The sequence below is a fragment of the Arachis ipaensis genome, chromosome B10 (assembly GCF_059453495.1).
Source record: "Arachis ipaensis isolate K30076 ecotype BB chromosome B10, ASM5945349v1, whole genome shotgun sequence".
Classification (NCBI taxonomy): Eukaryota; Viridiplantae; Streptophyta; class Magnoliopsida; order Fabales; family Fabaceae; genus Arachis; species Arachis ipaensis.
In genome coordinates, this window is record NC_142435.1 from 54,024,860 (window position 1) to 54,037,954 (window position 13,095).

Consider the following 13,095-nt stretch of genomic DNA (forward strand, 5'->3'; position numbering starts at 1 on the left):
ACAAGAAAGTCTTGCACACTAACCAGTCATCTAAGGGCTTGAGAAACAAGCAACTTCCATTAACACTGCAGAAAGTCAATCACTCTCTTGGGAGGACTACACACCATTAGCTGAGAGAAAGAAGAAGAAGCCACCAAGAGGTTGTATTGTCACTTAACTCCATTAGCATTGAATTGCTCTAAATTGGAAGTGTGAATATGCCCATTTTAACAGTAACTGTTAGTGTAGTAATCTGTGCATCATTTATGTTTGTTTCTTTCAAAATAAGTAGGCTAGTTTATGTGTGTGCTTGTGTGGTCACTTTCACTTGACAAGAAGCATGTGTTGTCCCCTGCATCCTTTAATTCAATAAAAGAACAGTATGAATGTGAAGTAAAATAGTCTCTGTTAGTTAGAAGTAGAATAAAAGTAAGTGGTGGTATGTGTGTGATTGTATAATAGCTCACTTTTAGTGAATAAAGAGCTAGGATATCTCCTTCTAAGTAAAGAGTGGCCTACTGTCTATGAATCTCAATTGAATTAAATTCCTTGGTTAGAAAGAAAAACAAAAAGAAGGAAAGAAGAAAAAGATAGCCAAAAAGTGGCAAAACAAAAGAAAAACAAAAAGAAACAAAGCTGGACACCAATAGCTTGAACCTTAAAATATATGCCTGTGATGTCTTTGTACTAGGATCTGCTTGGATTAGTAAGTTCTTAGGAGTGCCTCAACACTTGGTGACTTGGGTTAACTAACCCGGGATTATCAGCTGAAAATCCACTATCAAGAGCAACCTAACTACAAGGCATTTAGTAACCCAAAGAGGTGCTGGGCATCAATGTTTTAAGAAGGAATGTGAGCCAAGTGTCTATGGTGAATAATGTGTCAAGTATAAAGAAAAGAAAATGAACTTGCTACACATGACACTCAAATAAAGCTTATGAACAAAGTAGTAGCCAAGGATAAAGGAATAATGAGAGGTCATAGCAGTATGTCACTTGAAGCTTGAAAGAGACTTTCTAGGCCTAGGAGTCAATAAGAAGTGAGTATTGGCATATCCACACAAAACCCCATGAACTATCAATAATACTCTGCTAGCATGAACATCATCTTCTATTTCATTCTTTCTTCTCAATAAATCTTTTCTTGCTTGGGGACAAGCAAGCTTTAAGTTTGGTGTTGTGATGACAAGTCATCCTAGCCTATTTTAGCTAGTCTTTTTCTTTAGTTTTCATTAGAATTATGCACTTTCTTGAGCTACAAGCAAGCTAATTGAGTAGATTTTCATGTTTCCCTTGATTGAACCAACCATATATGAATTTATGCCATTTCATGAGGTTTTATGCTATATTTGTTGCATATTATGAAAGAATGAATATCTCATGATTTTGAGCATAGCTTTGATAAGTTTGGTTGATTAATGATAGGTGAAGAAAGCTTGGAGAAAGGTTGAAGCAAAGAGGAATGGCTAGAAGTGAAGAGAGGACAATGGAATAAGTGAAATTGAACCAGGAGGCATGAAGTTAGCCCCAACGTTAGCCCCCTAACTTGGAGGATAACGTTAGGCATGAAGATTACTCCCTGGGCTCCCCACGTTTGAGCCAACGTTAGCCCCCTAACTTGGAGGATAACGTTAGGCATGAAGATTACTCCCTGGGCTCCCCACGTTTGAGCCAACGTTAGCCCCCTAACTTGGAGGCTAACGTTGGCAAGAGAAACTTCTTCCCTGGGCACCAACGTTTGCGCCAACGTTAGACCCCTAACTTGGGGGCTAACGTTGGCACATGAACATTCAAGGAAGAGGCAAAAGTTAGCCCCAACGTTAGCCCCCTAACTTGGAGGCTAACGTTGGAACTTGAGAGTTTCTCCCCTGGGCACCAACGTTTGTGCCAACGTTAGCCCCCTAACTTGGAGGCTAACGTTGGCACATAAATTACAGAGGGGGAAGGGCCAACATTTGCGCCAACGTTAGCCCCCTAACTTGGAGGCTAACGTTGGCGCCACTAGCATATAAGCAAGGCCAACGTTAGGGTCAAAGTTAGACCCCTAACGTTGGCACCAACGTCCATACCAGAAGAATTTTGCTTGCTGCTATGAAAAGTTGGAGCCAAAGTTAGACCCCTAACTTTGGCTCAAACTTTAGGTCCAACTTTGGCTAACCTCAAACCCGGTTCAATTGGTTCACTTTGGTTCTTCTTCAAACTTCAAGAGCAATCAATCAAGGCCTCTTTCAACCCAATTCTACCAAGAGCAAAGGCCCAACTCAAGGCTTGAAGATCATTTTTGAAAGTGTATAAATAGGATAGAATTCAAGTTATTAGGAGAGCTTTCCTTTTAGAATTTTCATAAGAGTTTTTCGGAGAGCTTTTGAACTTGAGTGAACTTTAATTTCTTGTTTTCATTGCTTTCAATTTCATTTTACATTTGTCTTGGATCTTGGATTGGAGAATTGAAGAAATTTTGTTTCAATCTCAATCTTGGATCTCTCTGTTTCTTTACTGTTAATTGAATTCCATTTCCGGTTCATTGTTCTTCCTCTTTTCTTTGCAATTTACATCTTCCTTGAAATTGTTCTTGTTGGATCTAGGAAGGCATTGAGATCTAGACTTGGTTTTCTAGTCTCTGGGCCCTGAGATCTCAATTTTATATTCTCTGTTTCTTGCTTTTAATGTTCATTTACTTTACTGCTTCAATATCCGGTTCAATCCCAATTCCCTTTCCCTCTTCTGTTTGATGCAATTTAATTTTCCCTTGTTTAATTTCTGCAAATCCACATCCCGATCCCCTTTACATTTCAAGCAATTTACATTCCTTGCACTTTAAGATTCCGCAATTTACATTTCTTGCACTTTAAGTTTCTGCCATTTAATTTCTTGTTCTTTAAGTTTCAGCAATTTATTTCTTGTTCTCTTTACTTCAATGCAATTTAATTCTGCAAGTTACAAAACCATCAACCAAATCTTGATTCGCTTGACTAAATCAACCACTAAACTAAAATTGCTCAATCCTTCAATCCCTGTGGGATCGACCTCACTCCCGTGAGTTTTTATTACTTGATACGACCCGGTACACTTGCCGGTTGGATTTGTATGTTTTGGGAGAGATTTATTTTTCCTCCAAAATATCTCATCAATTACCACCGGATACAATAATGCCACAGACACATAATTGGGTGAACCTTTTCAGATTGTGACTCAGCTTTGCTAAAGTCCCTAATTAGAGGTGTCCAGGGTTCTTAAGCACACTCTTTTTTGCTTTGGACCTTGACTTTGACCGCTCAGTCTCAAGTTTTCACTTGACACCTTCACGCCACAAGCACATGGTTAGGGACAGCTTGGTTTAGCCGCTTAGGCCAGGATTTTATTCCTTTAGGCCCTCCTATCCACTGATGCTCAAAGCCTTGGGATCCTTTTTATTACCCTTACCTTTTGGTTTTAAGGGTTATTGGCTTTTTGCTCTTTTCTCTTGGTTTTAAGAGCTTTTGGCTTTTTCTGCTTGCTTTTTCTTTCTATTTTTTTTTCGCCTATATTTTTTTTTCTGCAAGCTTTGTTCTTTGCTGCTTTTTCTTGCTTCAAGAATCATTTTTATGATTTTTCAGATTATCAAATAACATGTCTCCTTGTCATCATTCTTTCAAGAGCCAATATATTTAACATTCATAAACAACAACTTCAAAAGACATATGCACTATTCAAGTGTACATTCAGAAAACAATAAGCATTGTCACCACATCAATATAGTTAAACTAAGTTCAAGGATAAATTCGAAACTCATGTACTTCTTGTTCTTTTGAATTAAAACAGTTTTCATTTAAGAGAGGTGATGGATTCATAGGACATTCATAACTTTAAGACAAAGTTACTAACTACTAATGATCATGTAATGAAGACACAAACATAGATAAGCACTTAACATAGAAAACGAAAAACAGAGAATGTAAGAACAAGGAATGATTCCACCTTAGTGATGGTGGCGTTTCCTTCTTGAGGAACCAATGATGTCCTTGAGCTCTTCTATGTCTCTTCCTTGTCTTTGTTGCTCCTCCCTCATTGCTTTTTGATCTTCTCTTATTTCATGAAGGATGATGGAGTGCTCTTGATGTTCCACCCTTAGTTGTCCTATGTTGGAACTTAATTCTCCTAGGTAGGTATTGATTTGCTCCCAATAGTTTTGTGGAGGAAAATGCATTTGAGGCATCTCCGGGATCTCATGGTGATGAGATTCATGTGCCTCTTGAGCTCCATGAATGGGCTCTCTTGCTTGCTCCATCTTTTTCTTAGTGATGGGCTTGTCCTCTTTAATGAGGATATCTCCCTCTATGTCAATCCCAGCCGAATTACATAGGTGGCAAATGAGGTGAGGAAAGGCTAACCTTGCCATAGTGGAGGACTTGTCAGCCACCTTGTAGAGTTCTTGAGGTATAATCTCATGAACTTCCACTTCTTCTCCAATCATGATGCTATGGATCATGATGGCCCGGTCTATAGTAACTTCAGACCGGTTGCTAGTGGGAATGATTGAGCATTGAATGAACTCCAACCATCCTCTAGCTGCAGGTTTATGGTCCAGTCTTCTTAGTTGAACCGGTTTGCCTTTTGAGTCAATCTTCCATTGAGCTCCTTCTACACATATGTCCATGAGGACTTGGTCCAACCTTTGATCAAAGTTGACTCTCCTTGTGTAGGGGCGTGTGTTCTCTTCCATGTTTGGCAAGTTGAACGCCAACCTCACATTTTCCGGACTAAAATCTAAGTATTTCCCCCGAACCATGGTGAGATAATTCTTTGGGTTCGGGTTCTTACTTTGAACATGGTTCCTATTGATCCATGCATTAGCATAGAACTCTTGAACCATTAGGATGCCGACTTGTTGGATGGGGTTTGTTAGAACTTCCCAACCTCTTCTTTAAATTTCATGTCGGATCTTCGGATACTCATTTCTTTTGAGTGTGAAAGGGACCTCGGGGATCACCTTCTTCTTGGCCACAACATCATAGAAGTGGTCTTGATGGGCTTTGGAGATGAACCTTGCCATCTCCCATGACTCGGAGGTGGAAGCTTTTGTCTTCCCTTTCCCTTTTCTAGAGGATTCTCCGGTATTAGGTGCCATCAATGGTAATGGAAAAACAAAAAGCTTATGCTTTTACTACACCAAACTTAGAATTTTGCTCGCCCTCGAGCAATAGAAGAAAGAATAGATGAAGAAGAAGAAGAAATGGAGGAGAGGGAGAAGGGGTTGTGTTTCGGCCAAGAAGAGAAGAGAGGGTTGTGTTGTGTGAAAATGAGGAAGAATGGAAGGATTTATATAGGGGAGGGAGGGGGGTTAAGTTTTGGCCATATAGGGTGGGTTTGGGTGGGAAATTGATTTTGAATTTTGAAGGTAGGTGGAGTTTATGAGGTAGGTTTATGGGGAAGAGTGGATGGATGTGAGTGGTGAAGATGTGATGGGGGAGATTGAGGTGATTGGTGAAGGGTTTTGGGGAAGAGTGTTTATGGGATTGTGTGAAAGATGGGTGAGAAGAAGTGAGTGGAGGTAGGTGGGGATCCTGTGGGATCCACAGATCCTGTGGTGATCCTGTGGGGTCCACAGATCCTGAGGTGCTTAAGGATTTACAACATTGCACCAAATTAGGCATGTAAAATGCCTTTGCACACAACTCTGGGCGTTCAGCGCCAGATTGGTGATTGTTCTGGGCGTTGAACGCCCATTTGTTGCCTATTTCTGGCGTTGAACGCCAGAACCATGCTTGTTCTGGGCGTTCAGCGCCAGCTCTCCTCCAGGGTGCATTTCTGGCGTTCAAACGCCCAGATGCTGCCCATTTCTGGCGTTCAGCACCAGAACCATGCTCTGTTCTGGCGTTGAACGCCCAAAACATGCTTCTTACTGGCGTTTAAACGCTAGTAAGGTCTTCCTCCAGGGTGTGATTTTTCTTCTGCTGTTTTTGATTCTGTTTTCAATTTTTATATTTATTTTGTGACTCCACATGATCATGAACCTAATAAAACATGAAAAACAATGAAAATTAGATAAATAAACATTGGGTTGCCTCCCAACAAGCGCTTCTTTAATGTCAATAGCTTGACAGTGGGCTCTCATGGAGCCTCACAGATGTGCAGAGCTTTGTTGAGACCTCCCAACACCAAACTTAGAGTTTGGATATGGGGGTTTGACACCAAACTTAGAGTTTGGTTGTGGCCTCCCAACACCAAACTTAGAGTTTGACTGTGGGGGCTTTATTTGACTCTGCTTTGAGAGAAGCTTTTTATGCTTCCTCTCCATGGATGCAGAGAGAGATCCTTGAGTTGTAAACACAAGGTTGTCCTCATTTAATTGAAGGATCAATTTTCCTCTGTCCACATCAATCACAGCTCTTGCTGTGGCTAGGAAAGGTCTTCCTAGGATGATGGATTCATCCTCTTCCTTTCCAGTATCCAGGACTATGAAATCAGCAGGGATGTAAAGGCCTTCAACCTTTACTAACACGTTCTCTACTTGTCCATAAGCCTGTTTTCTTGAATTGTCTGCCATCTCTAATGAGATTTTAGCAGCTTGCACCCCATAGATTCCCAGTTTCTCTATTACAGAGAGGGGCATGAGGTTTATTCCTGAACCAAGGTCACACAGATCCTTAAAGATCATGGTGCCTATGGTACAAGGTATTATGAACTTTCCAGGATCCTGTCTCTTCTGAGGCAATGTCAGTTGATCCAGATCACTTAGTTCATTGGTGAACAAGGGAGGTTTATTTTCCCAAGTTTCAATGCCAAATAATTTGGCATTCAGCTTCATGATTGCACCAAGGAACTTGGCAGCTTGCTCTTCAGTAACATCCTCATTCTCTTCAGAAGAGGAATACTCATCAGAGCTCATGAATGGCATAAGGAGGTTCAATGAAATCTCTATGGTCTCTAGATGAGCCTCAGAGTCCTTTGGTTCCTCAGAGGGAAGCTCCTTATTGATCATTGGACGTCCCAGGAGGTCTTCCTCCTTGGGATTCATGTCCTCTCCTTCCCTTACAGGTTCGGCCATGGTGCTTATGTCAATGGCCTTGCACTCTCCTTTTGGATTCTCTTCTGTATTGCTTGGGAGAGTACTAGGAGGGATTTCAGTGATTCTTTTACTCAGCTGGCCCACTTGTGCTTCCAAATTTCTAATGGAAGACCTTGTTTCATTCATGAAACTTACAGTGGCCTTGGATAGATCAGAGACTAAGTTTGCTAAGCTAGATGGATTCTGCTCAGAATTCTCTGTCTGTTGCTGAGTGGATGATGGAAAAGGCTTGCTATTGCTAAACCTGTTTCTTCCACCATTATTAAAGCCTTGTTGAGGCTTTTGATCCTTCCATGAGAGATTTAGGTGATTTCTCCATGATGGATTGTAGGTGTTTCCATATGGTTCACCCATGTATTTTAACTCTGCTATTGCAGGGTTCTCAGGATCATAAGCTTCTTCCTCAGAAGATGCCTCTTGAGTACTGTTGGATGCAGCTTGCATTAGCATTCAGACTCTGAGAAATCATATTGACTTACTGAGTCAATATTTTGTTCTGAGCCAATATGGCATCAGAGTATCAATTTCAAGAACTCCCTTCTTCATAGGCGTCCCATTATTCACAGGATTCCTCTCAGAAGTGTACATAAACTGGTTATTAGCAACCATATCAATGAGTTCTTGAGCTTCTACAGGCGTTTTCTTTAGGTGAATGGATCCACCTGCAGAAGTATCCAATGACATCTTTGATAGCTCAGATAAACCATCATAGAATATATCCAGGATGGTCCATTCTGAAAGCATGTCAGAAGGACACTTTTTGGTCAACTGCTTGTATCTTTCCCAAGCTTCATAGAGGGATTCACCTTCTTTCTATCTGAAGGTTTGAACATCCACTCTAAGCTTGCTCAGCTTTTGAGGAGGAAAGAACTTGGCTAAGAAAGCCGTGACCAGCTTATCCCAAGAGTTCAGGCTATCTTTGGGTTGAGAGTCCAACCACACTCTAGCTCTGTCTCTTACAGCAAAAGGGAAAAGCATGAGCCTATAGACTTCAGGATTTACTCCATTAGTCTTAACAGTATCACAGATCTGCAAGAATTCAGTTAAGAACTGAAAAGGATCTTCAGATGGAAGTCCATGAAACTTGCAGTTCTACTGCATCAGAGAAACTAGCTGAGGTTTCAGCTCAAAGTTGTTTGCTCCAATGGCAGGAATGGAGATGCTTCTTCCATGTAAATTGAAATTAGGTGCAGTAAAGTCACCAAGCATTCTCGTTGCATTATTGTTGTTGGGTTCGGCTGCCATCTCTTTTACTTGTTCGAAATTTTCAATAAGGTTGTCTCTGGATTATTGTAATTTAGCTTCTCTTAGTTTTCTCTTCAGAGTCCTTTCAGGTTCTGGATCAGCTTCAACAAGAATGCCTTTTTCTTCGTCCCTGCTCATAAGAAAGAGAAGAGAAAAAGAAAAGAAGAGGAATCCTCTATGTCACAGTAAAGAGGTTCCTTATTGTTAGTAGAAGAAGACAAGAAGAGAGAAAATTCGAACACAGATAGAAGAGGGGGTTTGAATTTGGTGAGTGATGTGAGGAAGAGATGTTAGTAGATGAATAAATAAATAGAATAAGATGAGAGAGGAAGAGGATTTTCGAAAATAATTTTTGAAAAAGAGTTAGTGATTTTTGAAAATAGTTTTTGAAAAAGGTTAGAAATTTTCGAAAATAAAAATAAAAAAAATTAAAATAATTAGTTAATTAAAAAGGAATTTTGAAAAAGGGGAAAGATATTTTCGAAAGTTAGAGAGAGAGAGTTAGTTAGGTGGTTTTGAAAAAGGTAAGAAACAAACAAAAAGTTAGTTAGTTAGTTGAAACAAATTTTGAAAAGATAAGAAGTTAGAAAGTTAGAAAAGATATTTTGAAATCAAAATTTTTTGAAAAAGATAAGATAAGAAGATATTTTTGAAAAGATATGATTGAAATTAGTTTTGAAAAAGATTTGATTTTTTTTAAAAATCACAATTAATGACTTGATTCACAAGAAATCACAAGATATGATTCTAGAACTCAAAGTTTGAATCTTTCTTAACAAGCAAGTAACAAATTTGAAATTTTTGAATCAAAACATTAATTGATGATGTTATTTTCGAAAATATGATGTAAAATTAAGAAAAAGATTTTTGAAAAATATTTTTAAAATTTTCGAAAATAACTAAAAAAAATGAAAAAGATTTGATTTTTGAAAAAGATTTTGAAAAAGATGAGATTTTTAAATTGAAAATTTGATTTGACTCATAAAAACAACTAGATTTTGAAAATTTTTGAAAAAGTCAAATCTAATTTTCGAAATTTTAAGAGAGAAAAAGGGAAAGATATTTTTTTGATTTTTGAATTTTTATGATGAGAGAGAAAAACAAGAAAAATTATGTAATGCATGAAAGTTATGGATCAAAACAATGAATGCATGCAAGAATGCTATGAATATCAAGATGAACACCAAGAACACTATGAAGATCATGATGAACATCAAGAACACATTTTTGAAAAATTTTTTATGCAAAGAAAACATGCAAGACACCAAACTTAGAAATCTTTCATGTTTAGACTCTATGAATGCAAGAATGCATATGAAAAACAAGAAAAGACACAAAACATGCAAATGCAAAGATCAAACAAGAAGACTTACCAAGAACAACTTGAAGATCATAAAGAACACTATGAATGCATGAAATTTTTTTTTTCGAAAATCATTTTGAAAAAGAAAAATAAGGATTCCAAAATTTTTAATATGAATTCCAGGAATCTTGCCATGTTAGTCTAAAGCTCCAATCTGAGGGTTAGACATGGCTTAATAGCCAGTCAAGCTTTAGCAGAACTTTACATTCAGCAGCCAATTTGCCAAGAAAGATAAAGAAGCTCTTCTCTTGAGTCCAAAAGAATTGAGACATGGCTGTAGCCAGGCTTCAACATGCTTCATGAAACACTAGAATTCATTCTTAAAAATTCTGAAGAAAAAATATTTTTGAAAACATTTATTTTTTTTTAAATTTTTTTCGAAAACAAAGGAGAAATTTTTGAAAGATTTTTGAAAATTTTTTTTTTGAAAACTTTTTGAAAATAAAACAGAAAGAAAGTTACCTAATCTGAGCAACAAGATGAACCGTCAGTAGTCCAAACTCGAACAATCCCCGGCAACGGCGCCAAAAACTTGGTATGCGAAATTGTTACTCAGGTTGTGAATTGTTGTTCGACATTGATTCCCTGGCGATGGCACCAAAAACGGATGCACAGAACCATGGTCTAAACATATCTTCACAACTTCGCATAACTAACCAGCAAGTGCACTGGGTCGTCCAAGTAATACATTACATGAGTAAGGGTCGAATCCCACGGAGATTGTTGGTATGAAGCAAGCTATGGTCACCTTGTAAATCTCAGTCAGGCAGATATAAAATAGTAATGGGGTTTTTGGAAATAGAGAAGAAAAGAAGGATAGAAATACTTATGTAAATCATTGGTGAGAATTTCAGATAAGCGTATGGAGATGCAATCGTTCCTCTGAACCTCTGCTTTCCTGCTGTCTTCATCCAATCAGTCTTACTCCTTTCCATGGCTGGCTTTATGCAAGGGCATCACCGTTGTCAGTGGCTACATCCCCTCCTCTTGTGAAAATGGTCCAAGATGCCCTGTCACGGCACGGCTAATCATCTGAGGTTCCCGATCATGCTGGAATAGGAGTCACCCTCCTTTTGCGTCTGTCACTAAGCCCAGCACTCGCGAGTTTGAAGCTCGTCACAGTCATTCAATCATTGAATCCTACTCAGAATACCACAGACAACGTTTAGACTTTCCGGGTTCTCTTGAATGCCACCATCATTCTAGCTTACACCACGAAGATTCTGATTAAGAGATCTAAGAGATACTCATTCAATCTAATGTAGAACGGAAGTGGTTGTCAGGCACGCGTTCATAAGGAATGATGATGATTGTCACGTTCATCACATTCAGGTTGAAGTGCGAATGAATATCTTAGAAGCGAAATAAGTTGAGTTGAATAGAAAAACAGTAGTACTTTGCATTAATCTTTGAGGAACAGCAGAGCTCCATACCTTAATCTATGGAGTGCAGAAACTCTATCGTTGAAAATACATAAGTGAAAGTTCCAGGCATGGCCGAGATGGCCAGCCCCTAAAACGTGATCACAGGATCAAAATACAATCCAGGATGTCTAATACAATAGTAAAAAGTTCTATTTATACTAAACTAGTTACTAGGGTTTACAGAAGTAAGTAATTGATGTATAAATCCACTTCCGGGGCCCACTTGGTGTGTGCTTGGGCTGAGCTTGAATGTTACACGTGCAGAGGCTCTTTCTGGAGTTGAACGCCAGGTTGTAACGTATTTCTGGCGTTCAACTCTGGTTTGTGACTTGTTTCTGGCGTTTAACTCCAGACAGCAGCGTAGAACTAGCATTCAATGCCCTTTTACGTCGTCTAAACTCGGCCAAAGTATGGACTATTAAACATTGCTGGAAAGTCCTGGATGTCTACTTTTCAACGCAATTGGAAGCGCGCCATTTTGAGTTTTGTAGCTCCAGAAAATCTACTTTGAGTGCAGGGAGGTCAGAATCCAACAGCATCAGCAGTCCTTCTTCAACCTCTGAATCTGATTTTTGCTCAAGTCCCTCAATTTCAGCCAGAAAATACCTGAAATCACAGAAAAACACACAAACTCATAGTAAAGTCCAGAAATGTGAATTTAACATAAAAACTAATGAAAACATCCCTAAAAGTAACTAGATCCTACTAAAAACATACTAAAAACAATGCCAAAAAGCGTATAAATTATCCGCTCATCAGAATCCCAAGAGATACGCACTCAAGCTGTCGCCCAATGACTACGTTGAGCTCAAATAGAGTGGGAGTGGTTGTCAGGCATGCGTTCATAGGTTGAGGATAATGATGAGTGTCACGGATCATCATATTCTCTATATTGAAGTACGAGTGAGTATCTTAGAATAGAATCAAGCATGATTAAATAGAAAACAGTAGTAATTGCATTAATCCATTGAAACACAGCAGAGCTCCTCACCCCCACTTATGGGGTTTAGAGACTCATGCCATAGAAGATACAATATGAAGTGTAAAATGTCATGAGGTACCGAATGAATCTCTAAAAGTAGTTTTTATACTAGACTCGTAACTTAGGTTTACAGAAAATGAGTAACTAAGTGCAGATAGTGCAGAAATCCACTTCTGGGACCCACTTGGTGCGTGTCTGGACTGAGCTTCCAAGCTTTCACGTGCATATGCCCAAAGCTGGAGTTTAACGCCACCCTAGGTGCCAAAATGGGCGTTTAACGGCAAGAATTATGCCAGTTCTGGCGTTTTACGCCAGAAAGTTTTAGGCTGGCTTTTAGCACCAGTTTGGGCCATCAAATCTCGGGCAAAGTATGAACTATTATATATTTCTAGAAAGCCCAGGATGTCTACTTTCCAACACAATTGAGATAACGCCAATTGGGATTCTCTAGCTCTAGAAAATCCACTTAGAGTGCAAAAGGGTCAGAATTTAACAGCATCTGTAGTCCTTTTTCAGCCTCTGGATTAGATTTTTGCTCAAGTCCCTCAATTTCAGCCAGAAAATACCTGAAATTACAGAAAATACACAAACTCATAGTAAAGTCCAGAAATGTGATTTTTGCATAAAAACTAATAAAAATATAATAAAAATTAATTAAAACATACTAAAAACTCTGTTAAAACAATGCCAAAAAGCGTATACATTATCTGCTCATCACAACACCAAACTTAAATTGTTGCTTGTCCCCAAGCAACTAAAAACAAAATAGGATAAAAAGAAGAGAAAATACAATAAATCTCAAAAATATCAATGAAAATTAGTTTTAATTAGATGAGCGGGACTTGTAGCCTTTTTGCTTCTGAACAGTTTTGGTATCTCACTTTATCTTTTGAAGTTCAGAATGGTTGGCATCCATAGGAACTCAGAATTCAGATAGTGTTATTGATTTTCTTAGTTTAGTATGTTGATTCTTGAACACAGCTACTTTATGAGTCTTGGCCGTGACCCTAAGTATTTTGTTTTCCAGTATTACCACTGGATACATAATTGCCAT

The 13,095-nt window shown here is 38.7% G+C and overlaps 1 non-coding gene across 1 annotated transcript; it reads left to right on the forward strand.

The window, feature by feature from the left end:
• The first annotated feature begins 7,765 nt into the window (after nt 1–7,765).
• LOC148580077 (small nucleolar RNA R71) lies at nt 7,766–7,873 on the forward strand. The gene has a single exon (XR_015897432.1). It is a non-coding gene; the product is annotated as a small nucleolar RNA R71 (small nucleolar RNA).
• Nucleotides 7,874–13,095: the final 5,222 nt, after the last annotated feature.